The sequence below is a fragment of the Aplysia californica genome, unplaced genomic scaffold (assembly GCF_000002075.1).
Source record: "Aplysia californica isolate F4 #8 unplaced genomic scaffold, AplCal3.0 scaffold00146, whole genome shotgun sequence".
In the NCBI taxonomy this organism is placed as follows: domain Eukaryota; kingdom Metazoa; phylum Mollusca; class Gastropoda; order Aplysiida; family Aplysiidae; genus Aplysia; species Aplysia californica.
The window spans coordinates 1,111,867-1,119,580 of record NW_004797416.1 but is presented as its reverse complement, the minus strand read 5'-3'; the positions used below and the strand labels follow the sequence as shown (position 1 = coordinate 1,119,580).

The 7,714-nt window shown below is 40.7% G+C and overlaps 1 protein-coding gene across 1 annotated transcript in view; it reads right to left on the bottom strand.

Annotated features, from left to right (window-relative positions):
- Window positions 1-7,714, bottom strand: part of LOC101854634 — a 62,823-nt gene that overhangs the window by 2,444 nt on the left and 52,665 nt on the right. The gene's annotated exons all lie outside the window — the stretch shown is intronic.

The following is a 7,714-nucleotide window of genomic DNA, read 5'->3' as shown; positions in this document are numbered from 1 at the left end:
GGAACCAAACACAAATAATCTGCGAGGAACGACTGAAAGCTTTATCATTATCCCTCCTTTACCTTTATAGGTTAACAGAGAACTGAAAAAGTATTAATTTAATAACACGAAGAAGAAGAATAGATGACCAGTCTTGTGTTCGTGACATGGAAGCCCTAGACTGGAAGATCGCTTACCTGTTGAGAACCATGGCACGGGCATTATACGTTTTTAACTCTTTTAAACACGTAGCGGACAAACATAATGTTAGATCAGCAGCAGAGCAAAAGCAATGACAAGGCACATTTGAAACCATCATACCCAATTCCGAAACATGATTTTGCATAGTATGCATGTTGTTGCTTGCCCTTTTAAGCTTAAGAAAAAGAAATCAGAGTTGAAAAATCTGCATGAATAGAGAAGTTACACTTATTAAAAACAGCATAATATTATGAAGCGTAGTCGAAAGACCAAATTGCCTGTACTCAAAGAGTTAAGATATTTTAAACATTACAGAAATAACCAATAAGGAGAAGATTCTAGTGGGTGAAAATGAAGAAGAAAGGGGAAACAAAAAGAACCCACAAAATAAAACTTAACATGACCGCGAGAGATGAACGAAAGAAGGACTGCATGAACGAAGATGAAAAGAGTAGAGTTGTGAGGGCCGGGAGACATTTCGCCAGGATGAAATAGATAATTATAAAGTAAAGAAAAGGCGTACGTTAAGCAGACTAGAACACAGAGTTCACTCATTAAGGATGAGGTTAAAGGCTAGAAGAAAAATTAGAGGAAGAGAAGGAGAAGGGTGTGGAGGGAAAGCTGGAAGGGGAAGACAAGGAGGGAAAGGAGAGAATGGAGAAGGAAGAAAAAGGAGGAAAAGGAAGAGAAGGAGGGGAATTAGGCTAAGGAGGAGAAGGGAGAGGACACGGGGTGAAAGTGGATGAGAAGGAGGAACAGGAGAAAGGGAGGAAGGCGGAAGAGATGGAGGAGGAGGATGAGAGGAAGGAAGACGTGGGGAAGATGCAGGTTAAGTGAAGAACTAAGAAAAAGGGTAGGGGGAGGAGGAAGAAGAGGAACAAAATTAAATAGAAAAGTAGAAGGAAGAGACAATAAGGGGAAGAAGAGACGAAAAAGAGGATGGAAAAGAGGAAGATAAAGAGGAAGATAATCGAAAGGAAGTCTGACACACGTTGACAATAGCAGAACGCTGAGTCATCAAGAATTGAACGTCGTGAGAAGAGTGCACTGTCTTCCCGGAGCTCACAGTCCTGTTTCAGACAATAAGGAATCCGTACAAATCTCCAGGGGTCAAAAGAAGAGAAAGCACAACTAAAGGAAGCCCGCTGGTGAAAATCTGCTGCTTTGATTAATTAAAAGTCAAGTAAGTTGGAAAGGTTCATAGAAAGCTAGTGGCTGGTTGGCGGGTGCTCCAGTATGGTATGTTCCTTCTTTCTTGTCTAACATTTGTCGTTCTTATTGCTCCTCCTTCATTTTTCTGCTCGTTACTCTCTTGTAACTCTTCTAATCGTCGGCACCTATAGGACTCTATTGTATTGCAAGTGCCGTAAAACTCTTACTTCAACTAAACCCCCAAAAAGTAGAAAGAGTTATAAAGAACCTGGCCTTTGTCACCTACCCCCCTCCCCCAGCCACACGCACGCGCACACACACACACATACACACACACACACACACACACACGCACGCACGCACGAACGCACGCACGCACGCACGCACACACACACGCACGCGCGTGCGAGAATCTTTAGTTTGAAATTGATGCTGGGTAGATACGGATTGCCGCTTTTTGAAATTTTAGGAGTAAATGTAAACCTAGAAAGTAGTATAATCAGAGGTGCATACAAAAGAAGAAAAGAATCCACAAAAGAAGTCACAACGTGTCAACCTTGGAGCTGATTTTGTTGTGGGTACGATGGCAATGACTAAAATCTATCTATCAGTCTGTCTGTCTGTCTGTCTGTCTGTCTGTCTGTCTGTCTGTCTGTCTGTCTGTCTGTCTGTCTGTCTGTCTGTCTGTCGACAACTGTGTACGTGTGTGTATGTGCATACACTTGTTGCACTTTGCGTTTGAACCCTGGGGCACTATGCTGAACTCGAACATAAATCGTCAACAACTTTTCTGTTTTGTAGTCCACCCTTTCTCCAGAGAATTCCTAACGCCATTGTAATATCCATGTACTCGTAAACATGAAACCTGAGAGCGCGTCAACATTTTTATACATAACCAGCGCTCGCTTTTGCAACATCAAAGAAGCTAAAATAACTGGCTTACCGACCACATGCACGTACTTCCAATCGGATCATTAGATAATACCTGTTACTATCCGGGTGATTCCCCATCGCCCACCATAATTACTAAATCGCCTACTACTGGGTGAAATCGCCTTGGTTGGCAAGCACTGAATTAATCTAATAAAGGATAAAGGAACAAAGAAAAATTGTCGTTGCTAAGCCAATCGTTCCTTATCTTCTTAGACATAAATTTTCTTTTACTTTTATGGTTCGTTTTTAGCCAAATTAGAGTTAGAACTGCAATGGCCACAATGGAACTACCACCAGCACGACCACCTTTATTATCATCATCATCATCATCATCATCATCATCATCATCATCATCATCATCATCATCATCATCATCATCACTAAAGAACGTCTAGGAATCCTATCAATTTGACGTAAAAACAGAAAATGCGATTTCAGAGCACCTTCTGACTGAGGCGGGAAATTTTCTTTATTTCAAATGAAACGTTTTAATAAAGACAGTAATCTAAGCCTTCGTGCCTAAAGCTGCTCTCTGCGTTGTTAAAACAATATTGTTGGCCGTTTGTTTGTTTGTTTGTTTTGTTTTGGATGTTCTCGCTTTGCAGTGTAAGGTAGAGATACATCTCATGGTTTGACGTCATGACGACTTATTTTGTTTCACAAGTAGGTTCACCCAGGCTCTAACAAGGCAAACATCGATACATTTAAAAAAAAAAAAAATTTAATTAATTTTTTTTGGGTGGGGGGGGGGGAGTCATCAAATAATGTAATATTCTAATCATCACTGAAACAGTTAAACATGTCTTATGCCGCCAACGACACAATTTGGACCCTTTGGGAGTTGGGATGTTTGTTGTCAGCGCCAACCCTGGCTGAGTGGGATACAGCATAAAAACGCGCCCACCTGGGAATCGAGCTTACGTTTTCTGCGAGCAGCGGTGGAGAGTCTAACCATTAGCCCAGCCCGCAAACATCTCTGTAAGTAATTATTGCGAATGGATAATCCAGTTGTGTAGAGAGGTATAACGATTTTATCATGTCGAGAGGTACCGTTTTTATCGTGTCGATCTCGGCTCTTTAAATTGTCTCTGGGGACAGTGCGTGCGACAATCGATTATTTGTTTTTGTTGCTGTCTGTCTGGGCGTTGTAAACGCACGCTGTCTTGAGTTCGTTTCGATCTGTCATTAAAGACTTGCTAAAACATTTTTGTTCTCACCCAACCTGGCAGAACGTTGGGGGATCGTACACCCAGGTCCAATGAGGTCACAGACATCTGCTGTGGTGTGATTGTAACACGCTTGGCCAAGCGTGAAAAAACTTGAGTTCGATTCTTATGTGGGAAAGGTTTTTCACCTCTTAGTATAATGGCGCACGACATTGCTCGGTTGTTTTCGGTAATAAAGAAATATACCGAACCTCTGCCAATACAAGTTATTTATATTCAAACTTTATATTTATTGCATGGAGTAATAATTTGTACAATGTTTTATGTTTATTTTATGCAAATAGGTAAATACTCTTTTTTTTAAAAATAAGCGTAGTTATAAAAGGGAAATTTGTAATGTTGAAAAACTGTATGGCAAACAAGGCTGCATAAACATGGAATAGCTTTCCAAACACTAAAATTTGATCATCTTTCTACTGGGATACATGCTACACAGCCCAGGAAAACAGCGATAAGCAGAATCGAAATCTTCCGCCTTCTAAATTATCTATACCAGGTCAACAAAATTGTAATTTAACGTGAAATTCACGCTCCTTTCGACACAAATAAGGTCATGTAAGAGGTAGGCTGCTTCGACTTCCTTTGTCCGGGCACAGCCCGGGCTAAGAAGGTTTCAGCTTTCCAGCTGGAAAACGAGAAACTTCATTTGACAGACTCCTTTGCGTGGGATAGATCTGTCTTTTGCACACAATGGCAAAGAGCCCGTCAACTGCATCACAAACGCCAGCACTGCGCTACCTTAGGGTAACAGAGTTCTATCTGGCCGTTCTGAGCTACTAAGACCTTGGGTTCAGAAAACAAATGTTCTGTCTGCTCTACCAAAATTGTAAGATTGTTTGGAATCGTTATCGGGATATTCAAAGAACTGCATTTGAAAAAGCCTGACATGTTGTGAAACACAAGCTTTTTACGTCACATTTCTCAAAACTAGGTACTGGGCAGATAGGACTTTTATAATTCTAAGGTAGCGATTTGTGTTGACGAGGACCCAAATCGTCCACAGGGGATTGATACAATAAACCACAGCCGAGGTCACCCAGATCATCCAGGCCATGCAGGAAGGACAGTGAACCCATTACAAATCCAAGTACGCCAACCGAGCACATTGTTATCTTTCCCGAGCACATTGTAAAACCAGGATGAGGTATTTCTCAAAAGCCCATGGGTACCACGAACAACCCTGATATGTCTCCATCTTGGATGCGATATCCCAAGTTCATGGCCTCATAAATTCTGACTCTGAAGGTTTACCACAACGAGAAAACAATTTGTGCAGTGGGATCAGGAATCATTAGCTCAGCGTGGGGTCTGGAGTTACAGCAGTTTTCCTTACACTGGGGTGTAGAACCATAAATTTGTGTGGTATCATGGTGAAACCAGGCGCTCGTCTATTAAATTGTTCTTTTTTTAGTAGGAGAAACCGACATTTCTCCGCCCGTTGGAAATTCTTTATCAAATTTTATTTCCCATACCTATTTATCTATTTGGCTCAACACCTTTTTATTTCCGTTAAAAAAATACATTTCAATGTGAATTTTATTGTGAACGCAAAAACAAAATTGAATTTGCAGTTTTCAAGGACGCTCAAACTTTGAAAGTCACTAAACTTTAAAACGGCCATTTTCTCGCCAAGTTTTCCTCTAACAAAAGGCTATCTCCGCCCCCTTTCATTACAGACGTTTCGAGCTTCATTCAAGATCGATGGATTTTATTTTCATTAAATGCAAGACAAAGGAGCATGTTTTAAGATGAAAACCATTAAGTCCTTATGCCCCATCAAAAATTGACGAGCGCCTGATTCCAGTGTGTCGTGGAACATTTGATTTTTCTTCAATATCTCTTTTACGATATCATAATCCTTTTATGAACAATTTGACGTTAGAGCTTCAGGTTTTTATTGAACGCAACTTATCTAGAAAAAACCCTCTATTCACAGAGCTGTAAACCACGCCAGAACACTGATAAATACAGAGAGATTGTAGAGTGAAACATGGACGAGCTAGCCGCCTGGGGTGTTTGTTTACGAGTAGAAATGTAAAAGATATTTATTTATGCAGAGTCCCAGTGGGAATGCCTGTACAAAACTAAGAAAAAATGAACCAAAAAAAGTTTTTATCTGAGATGAAACGTAAGACAGAAACACTATTTTATCATGTCGAGGGATACAGTGCATTTTCAGAAACCCCCCCCCCCCCCAAAAAAAAACAAAAAAACAAAACAACTATAGACAATTCGAGACAATTCTTATCTTAAGGTTGTGGAGTGGAGGGGCATTCTCCAGTTTTGTTTGTTTGTTTGTTGTTTTTTATATATTGGTTTTTTTTTTGTTTGCTTTTTTTTGGATCGAAAATGACAACAACACTCATAACAATAAAAATGCCATTACCAAAAACAGCAAAATCAGCTACAGAAACAAAAATAACAACAACGGTAACAACAGCAGCAAACAACGAAAATAACAATGATGATGACGGAAAACAACATTTTAGAGCTTCAACGATAACGATTTTGATGGAAATGCCCAGATCTGCCGTCTAGAAGTGCGTTCTGCAGTGGAATCCTCCAAATTCAAACAGTCAACCCCAAATGAAAACCGATCAGCAGCAGAACCACGCCTACCACAATCACCGCCACAACCATAAACTACCACTTCAGCCAGACCAACGTCCATGATGTAGCGATAAGGCGCTTGGTCGTCACAAGCAGAAGACCCGACTTCGATTCATGAGTGGAAAAAAAAACAAAACTTGTCGAGTGTCTCTGTCTTTCAGCTGAGAAGTTGACTGCCTCTCATCCCGGGTTGGCCCTGGCCGACAGGGTCGAAGCCTGCTTTTCAAATTACCTAAATTGTGTCAATGGGGGGCGGAAAAACACCGACATTTGTTTTAAAGAGGCACAAATATCACCATCAAAAGAACCACCACCATCACTAATGTTACAAGCACAACCACCACCACCGTCAACAAAAATAACCCCACAACAACAACAACAACAGCGACGACAATAACAGCAACAGCAACAACAGCAACAAAAACAACTTGCACATCAACAACAAAACCAACAATAATAACAACAACAACAGAAGCTCTGACATAGAAAAGGAACAGCTGCAGGGTAATACGAACAAACAAATCCAATGACAAAGACAACCGCCACAATCAGAATACGTGTACTATCAAAACAGCATCAAAGTTTCCTAATCATCAACAACAACAACAACAACAACAACAACAACAGCAACAACAACAACAACAACAGCAACAACAACAATAACAACAACTATTGCAGCAGCAGTAAATAAAGAAAACAACAAAGACGACTACAGCCACGACGACAGCAACAACAACACTACAGCAAAAGCAAAAACAAAAATGAACAAACAACAACAGCAACAGCTACAACACCAACAGTAACAATAACAACGACAACAACCGCACTTTTCTCGAATCCCCTGAGGACAACATAAACCACATTTTACACTTACCTTACAAAAACCACCAATGGTGTCTTTAAAAATAATCTGAAAAACCAATTTCTCTCTCTCTCTCTCTCTCTCTCTCTCTCTCTCTCTCTCTCTCTCTCTCTCAGTATCTGGTTTATAGTGCATTTATCTGGTTGGGAACATAGCACCTGGGTCCACTAAATTTTGCTCGCCGATTACAAAACAGACACGAAAAAAAAACACAATTTTCTTTGTTATCCCTCCCCGAAGACAAATTACGGTACCCTGGTCTTTTGTCGTATAAAGTTGCCGCCTGTTTTATTACTTACCCAAAAGAAATGAACTATTTTACGAATGCGGTATACATTTTTTTTTTCAAATACCAGCTGAACCCCAGGCAAAAGTATTGCTTTTAAACATTGCCCTTGATAAGAAACAAAGAAACGGTCAAATGCTAACCTATTGCAGACGGTTTGAGGGCGCCACTGGTAGGTCTTAATCTTACTTTGTTTCTCTCTCTCCGTTATTTCAGACTGTGTATCTGACTTGCGCTTTCCCAGCACTAAATTGACCTTTATCGTGTGGCGGGTTAAGTGCAGTACTGTACAGTACACTAGTGGCCGAGAATAATTAAAGCAGCCTCTGTTCAAAGACGGGAAGAAGAGAGAGAGAGAGAGAGACAGCGAAAATGAGAGAGATATTAGAGAGAGAGAGAGAAAGAGAGAGAGAGAGAGAGAGAGAGAGAGAGAGAGAGAGAGAGAGAGGGGGGGGGTTGAGAGAG